The 11,115-nt window shown below is 36.7% G+C and overlaps 1 long non-coding RNA gene across 1 annotated transcript; it reads right to left on the bottom strand.

The window, feature by feature from the left end:
• Positions 1 to 2,628: 2,628 nt before the first annotated feature.
• LOC131243109 (uncharacterized) lies at positions 2,629 to 8,535 on the bottom strand. The gene is made up of 4 exons (XR_009169868.1): positions 7,942 to 8,535; positions 7,812 to 7,861; positions 7,535 to 7,619; positions 2,629 to 3,001 (listed from the first exon to the last, which is right to left on the bottom strand). It is a non-coding gene; the product is annotated as an uncharacterized LOC131243109 (long non-coding RNA).
• Between the last annotated feature and the right edge of the window lie 2,580 nt (positions 8,536 to 11,115).

Genomic DNA, 11,115 nt, shown 5'->3' with positions numbered 1-11,115 from the left:
CCATTCTAAAACTACACCACGTGCCACAAATCTTATATCTTAAGTCACACCATCCACCATTTGTTGCATCCTTAATAACCTAGAGGATGAATCACACTTAAAACGTATAAGCTAACTAATCAACCCTTAAACCACCATTAAGTTCCCTATAGAATTAACTAGGAATCCATGTGGAACTTGAATATCAAATCTAGAGACGATCTGACCATTAGATCAGTAAAAATCCATCCATCATCATCCTTAGAAATGGGCGTGTCTAATACATGACTAGACTATAAGAATTAGCCCTTAAATCCAACCGTCGTCTTTCAAGATGGACCAATCCATCACTAAATCCATCCAACTTGGTAATTATCACTGAATTCCCTCCAGAATGGACCAGAAAGCTTGGGGATCGAATTCGAAAATAATCCAACCATCGGGTAGGCAGAAATCACAATTTTAAACCCAAGAACAAACACTGTGGTGGGCCATCTTTATCAATTTAAAATAGATGGTGGCCCTGATTGGCTCGTTAGTTAGATGAAAGACCCTGATTGTGAGAGTGGACTCCGGATCGCCATTGAATTGATGATAATTGACACCTAATGGCCATATTTCAGCTGATATGGCCTACTTAGGTCATGGATCTACCTCATTCTTTAGATTAGGTTCCAAAATGAGATGACAAAATGGATGAATGACCTGGATCCATTGAAATATCACTGCGGGCCCCACAACTACTGCATGAGTGCAGAAAGTAGGCGTGCACCGTGATGCACCGGACACCAACCCCGCCAATAGCCGAAAGAAGAAAGGATTCTTCTTCTTTTTTCTTCCTGCCTAAGCCAACTCAAATGGACAACGTTTGTTTGGCTTGGATATGGCCCACCATCAAGGGCACTATTAATGATCCAGACCATCCACCTTGTAGAGGACCTAAAGAAGAAAAATCCCTACCCAGTTCACCCCACGAATCTCACTCACGTACACTCAAACACCAACGCAAGAAGGCTATTCGTGCTGCCATTTTTTCATAAATGGAAACTTCTTTCCATGTTGGCAATCTGCATGCTCTAGCTGCGGTAATCTCGGCCCTCCACTGAGAGGATCCTAGCCCTCCGTTCCACCTCAGCTTTAGGGCTTCATAGCTATCATATGAGCTTTCCTTTCTGCCGCTTCACGTTTGTAAATGAACCCATCAAGCAAATACACTAATGATCATCCATCTAGTGTGTCCTATAGTGTCCAGGGGTCAAATCTAATCCATTTATAAGACTCAGATCGGAAGATCACCCCTTGGACTGAATCTTGCCATTAATGGGGTTATCATCTTCCCCATTCACATGAATGACCCACCTGCTCTGGATGTGGCCCATTTGCTGATCTAAAGCATCCAATGTGCAACCCTTGATGCTAGAGGAGCATCCCTAACCGTTTTTTGGGCTTGTGCGAGTGGATCCATGGGAAATCATCAACGGATGTGAGTTCTACTTCGCGTTTAAGTTACAACCTGTGATTAATCCTATGATTAGTAGCTGATATTTTGGATCATTAGGGCCTATAAGAAGCTCCCTTTTAGGGTAACTATCTGAAAAAGAAAAAGAAAAGAAGAAAAGAGAGAGAGACGCCACTTCTTACCATCTGCTGCTGCAGGTGCATCGAGTTGGACCGACTCAACAGTTGAGTTCAGGTCAAACCAGTAGGAGGGGAACGAGGAAGAAAGAGAGAGAGAGAGAAGAAGGAGAAGAAAGGGCAGAGAGAGAGAGAGGGAGTGGATTCGAGTAGCAACCCTGACTCATCATAGAGTCGAGCTGAGCTCAGACCTGGTTTGAGTTGGAGGCTTGAGAGGGAGGTGTGGCTGTGTTGCCACATTGAGCTGGGTCGGGAAGTAGTAGCTGTTCTGGTGGGTCAACTTGAGCTCTACTTAAGTACAGGCGTTGTTGGACCTGTTTAAGAAAGAAAGAAAGAAGAGAGAGGAAGGAGGAAGATGGAGGAAAGGAAGAGAGTTGGGTCGGTGGCTGTTGCATAACCTGACTCATTTTAGCCATCGCAAACTCAATCGTGGGCCTGGTCTAGGGGTTGCTGGACAATCACTACAAGAAAAACGGGCAAAGACTACAACCAAAAACCATAGCAAAAGCCCTTTTGCTACGGATATGATCTGTAGCATGTCCGTCGCTATTGGTGGGGTAGCTAAAGGTCTAGCTACGGACTATATCCGTGGCAATAGATACCAATAGCTACGGATTATATCCGTTGCAATAGATACTAACATCTACAAATTATATCCGTAGCAATAGATACCAATAGCTACAGATTATATCCGTAGCAATAGATACCAATAGCTACGAATAATAGCCATAACAATAGATACCAATAGCTACCAATAATATCTGTAGCAATAGATACCAATAGCTATAGATTATATTCGTAGCAATAGACACCAATAGCTACGGACAATATCCGTAGCAATAGATACCAATAGCTATGGACTAAAGTCGTAGCAATAGTTATGGATTATATTCGTAGCTATTTTTTTTAAAATTGTAATAATACGACCTGTTTCCATTGCAAGAACCTGCTATGATTGATAACTCATCTAAGCTTAATACTGATAGAAATAGTACATAAAATGCAATCAGAAAAAAATGATGCATTTATTACAAATAGCAATCAAATCATACAATGCATCCTATATTCACATTTCTAAATAAACAATACTTCACTTTGTTCAACCTATCATAAGAATTACAACTAAGGCATGCCCTCATGTGCAAGAAACAAATATACTCCAACACAGTAAACACCCTCCATATGCATTCAATAATGCTTACGTTTTTAAAGAATTTTCTTCCTTTAGACGGCCAATCTTAGTAAATGCAGAAGATAGAGCTTCTTCTTTTCTTAAAACTGCATATGTAACTTTTGTGGACATCGACACAAGATCACTTTCAAGTTCTGAAACCCTTCCCTTGAGAAAATGAATTTAATCCTCCACTGACTTCTTTAGCTTGTCAGCCTATAAAAAACAGCATTTGTAGACTTAATCAAACAAATATGCCTTTGTACACATCTCAAAAGGAAGAAAGATAAATAATAATAATAAAAAAAACACTTATATATGAAGAAATCAAAAATGTACCTACAAATCTTCTAAACTATGGCAAAATCCAACATGAGTAATGTGCTCAAACCTAGGATGAACTTTTAAACTCAAAACCTAGGTTTAGGTTAAGGTTATAGGTTTAGGTTTAGGTTTAGGTTATATGTTTAGGTTAGGTTTAGGTTATAGGTTATAGGTTATAGCTTTAGGGAATTGAGAATAGGTTAAGGTTTAGGTTTAGGAAATCGGGTTCGGGTTCGAGATCGGGTTTAGGTTTGGGTTTTCAAGTTTAGGTTTAGGTTTAGGTTAGGGAGTTGAGATTAGGATTAGGTGTAGGTTTAGGTTTAGGGATTTGAGAATACATTTAGGTTTTAAGTTTAGGTTTAGGTTTTAGGTTATAGGTTTAGGTTTAGGTTATAGGTTTAGGTTTAGGTTATAGGTTTAGGTTTTAGGTTTAGGTTAAGGTTAGGTTATAGGTTATAAGTTTAGGTTATAGGTTATAGGTTAAGGTTTAGGTTATAGGTTTTGGTTTAGGTTAAGGTTATAGGTTTAGGTTTAGGTTAAGGTTTAGGTTTAGGTTATAGGTTTAGGTTAAGGTTTAGGTTTAGGTTATAGGTTATAGGTTATAGGTTAAAGCTTTAGGGAATTGAGAACAGGTTAAGGTTTAGGTTTAGGAAATTGGGTTCAGGTTTGAGATCGGGTTTAGTTTGGGTTTTCAAGTTTAGGTTTAGGTTTAGGTTAAAGAGTTGAGATTAGGATTAGGTGTAGGTTTAGGTTTAAGGATTTGAGAATACATTTAGGTTTTAGGTTTAGATTTAGGTTAAGGATATAGGTTTAGGTGTAGGTTATATGTTATAGGTTATAGGTTATAGGTTATAGCTTTAGGGAATTGAGAATAGGTTAAGGTTTAGGTTTAGAAAATCAGGTTCGGGTTCGGGATCGGGTTTAGGTTTGGGTTTTCAAGTTTAGGTTTAGGTTTAGGTTAGGGAGTTGAGATTAGGATTAGGTGTAGGTTTAGGTTTAGGGATTTGAGAATACATTTAGGTTTTAGGTTTAGGTTTAGGTTTTAGGTTATAGGTTTAGGTTATAAGTTTAGGTTTAGGTTTTAGGTTTAGGTTAAGGTTAGGTTATAGGTTATAAGTTTAGTTTATAAGTTATAGGTTATAGGTTAAGGTTTAGGTTATAGGTTTTGGTTTAGGTTAAGGTTATGGGTTTAGGTTTAGGTTAAGGTTTAGGTTTAGGTTATAGGTTTAGGTTAAGGTTTAAGTTTAGGTTATAGGTTATAAGTAATAGGTTTAAGTTTAGGGAATTGAGAATAGGTTAAGGTTTAGGTTTAGGAAATCGGGTTTGGGTTTGAGATTGGGTTTAGTTTGGGTTTTTAAGTTTAAGTTTAGGTTAAGGAGTTGAGATTAGGATTAGGTGTAAGTTTAGGCTTAAGGATTTGAGAATACATTTAGGTTTTAGGTTTAGGTTTAGGTTATAGGTTTAGGTTAAGGTTATAGGTTTAGGTTAGGTTTAGGTGTAGGTTATAGGTTATAGGTTATAGCTTTAGGAATTGAGAATTGGTTAAAGTTTAGGTTTAGAAAATCAGGTTCGGGTTCGAGATTGGGTTTAGGTTTGGGTTTTCAAGTTTAGGTTTAGGTTTAGGTTAGGGAGTTGAGATTAGGATTAGGTGTAGGTTTAGGTTTAGGGATTTGAGAATACATTTAGGTTATAGGTTTAGGTTTAGGTTTTAGGTTATAGGTTTAGGTTATAGCTTTAGGTTTAGGTTTAGGTTAAGGTTAGGTTATAGGTTATAAGTTTACGTTATAGGTTATAGGTTATAGGTTAATGTTTAGGTTATAGGTTTTGGTTTAGTTTAAGGTTATAGGTTTAGGTTTAGGTTAAGGTTTAGGTTTAGGTTATAGGTTTAGGTTAAGGTTAAGGTTTAGGTTAAAGATTTAGGGAATTGAGAATAGGTTAAGGTTTAGGTTTAGGAAATCGGGTTCGAGTTTGAGATTAGGTTTAGTTTGGGTTTTCAAGTTTAGGTTTAGGTTAAGGAGTTGAGATTAGGTTTAGGTTTAAGGATTTGAAAATACATTTAGGTTTTAGGTTTAGGTTTAGGTTTTAGGTTTAGGTTAAGGTTATAGGTTTAGGTTAGGTTTAGGTGTAGGTTATAGGTTATACGTTATAGGTTATAGCTTTAGGGAATTGAGAATAGGTTAAGGTTTAGGTTTAGGAAATCAGGTTTGGGTTCGGGATTGGGTTTTAGGTTTGGGTTTTCAAGTTTAGGTTTAGGTTTAGGTTAGAGAGTTGAGATTAGGATTAGGTGTAGGTTTAGGTTTAGAGATTTGAGAATACATTTAGGTTTTAGGTTGAGGTTTAGGTTTTAGGTTATAGGTTTAGGTTTAGGTTATAGGTTTAGGTTATAGGTTTAGGTTATCAGTTATAAGTTTAGGTTATAGGTTATAGGTTATAGGTTAAGGTTTAGTTTATAGGTTTTGGTTTAGGTTAAGGTTATAGGTTTTGGTTTAGGTTTAGGTTATACGTTTAGGTTAAGGTTTAGGTTTAGGTTATATGTTATAGGTTATAGGTTATAGCTTTAAGGAATTGAGAATAGGTTAAGGTTTAGGTTTAGGAAATTGGGTTCCGGTTCGGGATCGGTTTTAGGTTTGAGTTTTCAAGTTTAGGTTTAGGTTTAGGTTAGGGAGTTGAGATTAGGATTAGGTGTAGGTTTAGGTTTAGGGATTTGAGAATACATTTAGGTTTTAGGTTGAGGTTTAGGTTTTAGGTTATAGGTTTAGGTTTAGGTTATAGGTTTAGGTTAAGGTTAGGTTATCGGTTATAAGTTTAGGTTATAGGTTATAGGTTATAGGTTAAGGTTTAGTTTATAGGTTTTGGTTTAGGTTAAGGTTATAGGTTTTGGTTTAGGTTTGGGTTAAGGTTTTGGTTGTAGGTTTAGGTTAAGGTTTAGGTTTAGGTTATCGGTGTAGGTTAAGGTTTAGGTTATACGTTTAGGTTAAGGTTTAAGTTTAGGTTATATGTTATAGGTTATAGGTTATAGCTTTAGGGAATTGAGAATAGGTTATGGTTTAGGTTTAGGAAATCAGGTTCAGGTTCGGGATCAGGTTTAGGTTTGAGTTTTCAAGTTTAAGTTTAGGTTTAGGTTAGGGAGTTGAGATTAAGATTAGGTGTAGGTTTAGGTTTAGGGATTTGAGCATACATTTAGGTTTTAGATTTACGTTTAGGTTTTAGGGATTTGAGCATACATTTAGGTTTAGGTTTTCGATTTACGTTTAGTTTATAGGTTTAGGTTCTAGGTTTTAGATTTACGTTTGGTTTTTAGTTTATAGGTTTAGGTTATAGGTTTTGGTTATAGGTTTTAGTTTATAGGTTATAGGTTCTGGTTTATAGGTTATAGGTTTTAGTTTATAGGTTATAGGTTTAGTTTATAGGTTATAGGTTTTAGTTTATAGGTTTTAGTTTATAGGTTTATGTTATAGGTTTAGGTTAAGGTTAGGTTATAGGTTATAAGTTTAGGTAATAGGTTTACGTTTAGGTTAAGGTTTATGTTATAGGTTTTGGTTTGGGTTAAGGTTATAGGTTTTGGTTTAGGTTTTGGTTTTGGTTATAGGTTTAGGTTAGGTTTAGGTTTAGGTTATAGGTTATAGTTTTAGGGAATTGAGAATAGGTTATAGGTTTAGGAAATCGGGTTTGGGTTCGGGATCGGGTTTAGGATCGGGTTTAGGTTATAGGTTTAGTTTTAGGTTATAGGTTATAGGTTATAGGTTTAGGTTATAGGTTTAGGTTTAGGTTAGGTTATAGGTTATAGGTTTAGGTTTAGGTTATAGGTTAAAGTTTAGGTTATAGGTAAAGGTTTAGGTTTAGGTTATAGGTTTAAGGTGTGGTCCCTGCAAATAAAGATATAAATGCTATTAATAGGAAATGAACAGCTTCATCATGGTCATAACAGCGGTTCCCACCTTCTAGGGACCCCCACTCAATATCCGGATAGTTCTGACTCACATCCGGATCTGCTTCATCAGTTTCGAGATAATACATAAACACGGGCCTGTCCAAATGGCCAGGCCACCCATATTGCTGTCCATAGGAAATGGAAGCTTCATCATGGTCATAACAGTGGTTCCCACATTCCAGGGACCACCGCTCAACATCCGGATAGCTCCGACACACATCCGGATCTGCTTCATCAATTTCGAGAAAATATATAAACATGGGCATGTCCAAATGGCCAGACCACCCATATTGCTGTCCATAGGAAATAGACAGCTTCATCATGATCATAACAGCGATTCCCACCTTTCAGGACCCCCGCTCAACATCCGAATAGCTCCGACGCACATCCAGATCTACTTCATCAATTTCAAGATTATATATAAACATGGGCCTGTCCAAATGGCCAGGCCACTTCATCAATGAATCATATAGTATGAAGGAAAGAAGACTCACCAATTTAGCTAGCAAGGAGAGAAAGTGTGAGTGCTTGGAATGTCGCCCTTTCTTTGAATAATGGATGCATATTCCACAATGCAATCTGAGAATGAGTAAGTTTTTTAGTTTCTCGGACAATGCATATGGGCATAGATTTACAAATAAAGATTTTAAAGATTGTAAAACAGAGTAAATGATTATATTAACTTCCAAGTATCGATTAAGAAGAAAAATGTAAATGATGATGGGAAAGAAATCTCGATATATTAAATTATTGAAGGACAATGAGACATACCAAGACTACGGGTGCCCAAAGTAAGATAACTGCACCAATGTTGTACCTAGCTGCATTGATAGAACAAAAAAATTATATGAATGAAATGACAAAAAGCCAGGATATCATGGACCAAGAGGAAGATGAGTACCCTCAAGAAAAAACTCATGCTAAGCATATTTAATGCGACGAACTTTCATTATGTCTTTGGTTGGCTTCACTAAAGGTTTTATCTGCACTAGCAGGACATATTAATAAACAACACCAATAAAATAGAAATTTACTTGGATGTAAAAGTTGAATGCCAATTTGCAACACAGAAGCAACAACTAGAAAATTGTGTATCTGAAAATATAAATAAAGAACTAAAATTTGAGTACATTTGAGTGAAAAAATAACCAAGATCTACTGATGACACTACCCGTAGAAAGTCAATACCCCTTGGATAACTTAATCCTCTATTAAAGCAATTAGCATTTCTAAAGGAAATTTAAAAATAAATAAATAAATAAATAAATAAAATTTAAATCTGCCTTCTAAATTGTGCTTATTGATAGTTGAAATTGTGGTAACAATCTCCCCCAGCTTGAGCTTGAGTCTGTTTTCTATTACAATTAGCGAAATCAATACGAACTTACAACAATAGGTACCAAGTCTTTGGTCCAGGGGTGATCCACAATAAAAGGTACCATTTACCATTAACTAAAACCATATATTATCCATACCTTAATTGGACTCACTACAAGGGTAATATTTCAATGATGGCCCACTACTTTTGATAATCACTACAGGGTTAAGAAAATTACAAATAGTAAGACTCATGAGATGACATATGTTCAGTCATTGCGTCTCGTAGATTTTCTTCAAACTCATCAGCTTCATTTTCCCCAAAGATGCCTTTGACTACAGGGGTCACATTTAGCTTATCCTGTATAACTTCATCTAGGTTATTACCACTGAGTTCTTGAAAAATCGTGTTGTGAACCTCATTTAAGTTCAGGACATTGTGGTACTGTTGGGAACTTGATGCATATTCAGTACGCTTAGGTGATACATGCTCACCATGCATGTCCCAAACCCTATAGCTTGAGTCGAATCCATTTTTCATTAGATGTATTTCCAAATCATCATAAGAAATAAACATCTGCAAGTGGCGCATGGACAAAGAATGGTTTCTCTACCAGGAAGGTGTTCTCGTGCAAACTTCATAAAGCTTCTGATTCCAAAAATAAAATGAGGGTTCGAAAAACTTAGTGTCATCCACTCCTATCTGTTATAGCCGGATCCTGATTAACCATGGGGTTCATTTTGAACCTGTACCTTACAAAAAAAATAATAATTATTATTTTTCACCCATTCACGGATCTAATTCTAAACACATGCATCTATGACTATCATTGGAGTTTAGTCTTTGAATAACTTTAACTTTTCATGGGCATATCACGAGGGACCTGGATTGCCTACTGACGGTGTTGTGCGGGTCACCGCATGATGTATGTGTTTCATCCATGCCATTCATCCATTTTTCTACATCATGTTAGGGCATAAGATCGAAAAGAGGAAGATCCAAATCTTATGTGGATTACATAAGACGAAACAATGATTATTGAATGCCCATTCATTTTTGGGCTCATGACCCGCGATGATATGGAAAAATGAATGGACAATCAAGATCAGGACCCACATCATGGAAAGTCTAGATTAATAGACTGTTTATAGTGTGAACAATATAAACCATCAATTTCCTTAGCCATTGATTGGATAGTTAAGATCATCTAGTCAAAAGTGATTTTTTTGAGAGAGAGGGGAAATCAAGGATGGACCCATTTGATGGATTGCCCATATTGAGGGTTGGGACCAACCTGGATTTAGGTACAAGGCATGTTCCATCAGTATCGGGCAAGTGCTTGCCATCAATTAGATTTTTTAGAGGAATCCCACCATTGTTGAGAACTACAGAATTTGGTTGCGGTACCAAAGTAGAACTGGCTACCACAATATGTACAAGGAATATCGGGACACCACTCTTAATGGTGCTATTGAGCAGAAGTATGACGAGATGGCTTCTCGCCACAGGGTAAGGTCTCCTTGTATTCAAATCATCAAGACAGCTTCCATACCTGACTCGCTTTGCAAGAGAGAGAATACCAAGCAATTTCATGATTCCAAAATTAAGTTCCCTTTGGTGTTCAAGAAGGTTAGGCCACCAACTAGGAAGCTTAAGACAACATTCAAGGCATCAAAGCCTAATTTGTTCATGTAATTCTGATCAACGATGTTTGCGACTTTGTGTTGCCAGATCAGATTCGTTGAAACTATTAGAAAGTTGAGATGCTTTCAAGTTATTTGGGATTTTAGTCTCTATGGCATAAGCTTTTCTTTATTGGTTTTTATATTTTAGAAATTTTAAGTGTGGTTTAAGACATGATGGTGAAGGATATTAACTTGTTTTTTATTTCTAAGAAAAAAAGATACAAGGCATGTTCGTGTATATGTAGTGCCAGACCTGACACTAGGCTCATATGTTGGACATACATGCCATTTTGACACATGTGGGGCAGTTCACCTGTTCAATAGTGGAGATTTAAAGGAGTATTTAAAAAAAAAAACTTTTGAAAGACTTGAAGGAGATAATTGTAGAATGATCCACAGCAATCTAAAACTAAACATACATAAGTTTATTGAGGCAAGAAAAAATGCATGAAGATGAAGTGAACTGCAGCTTCAGATTTAAAACTCATTGGTTGTCATTTTCCAAGCCACCCATTTCTTTAGACATCCATTGCCACCTGAAAAATGGACCAGCTTGATTCTTGGGGATTAAAGGGGCGTTCTTCCATAGGGGCCACCTTATGAATGTCCAGGGTTGTACATAAATGTGTGTTGGAGACACATCTAATTGATGAGCAATGAACTTCATTTGAAATTTTGTCTAATTGGCTGATTAAATTGTGAGATCTCTACATCAAACGATTACCAAAAGTAAAAAAATATATACAAAGGGCCTATTTGGATGACTCATTGTGGTCCAGGCAAGAAGTTAGAAAATAAAATGATCTTTTACAACATAATTCATTATGCTCATAACAGTAGATCATTGGTTTGTAACCTCACAATGTATTTGTAGTAGAATTTTCCAGCACACTAGAGATCTCCAAGCTCAATATAAGAGTCCTTTGGAGGGGTGAGTATTTGGTTAGTGAGCCTACCAAAGCTCAATTCTATAGCTCACTGGTTAGGATTGAAAATTGGGCATGTACTGGGACCCAATTTCCAGACCTACCTCAACTCGGCAACCCAAACATTTATCCAACAGTGCCTGTTT

This window comes from Magnolia sinica, chromosome 4 (genome assembly GCF_029962835.1).
Source record: "Magnolia sinica isolate HGM2019 chromosome 4, MsV1, whole genome shotgun sequence".
NCBI lineage: Eukaryota > Viridiplantae > Streptophyta > Magnoliopsida > Magnoliales > Magnoliaceae > Magnolia > Magnolia sinica.
The sequence above is the reverse complement of the archived record's forward strand: the minus strand, read 5'-3'. Positions and strand labels throughout refer to the sequence as shown.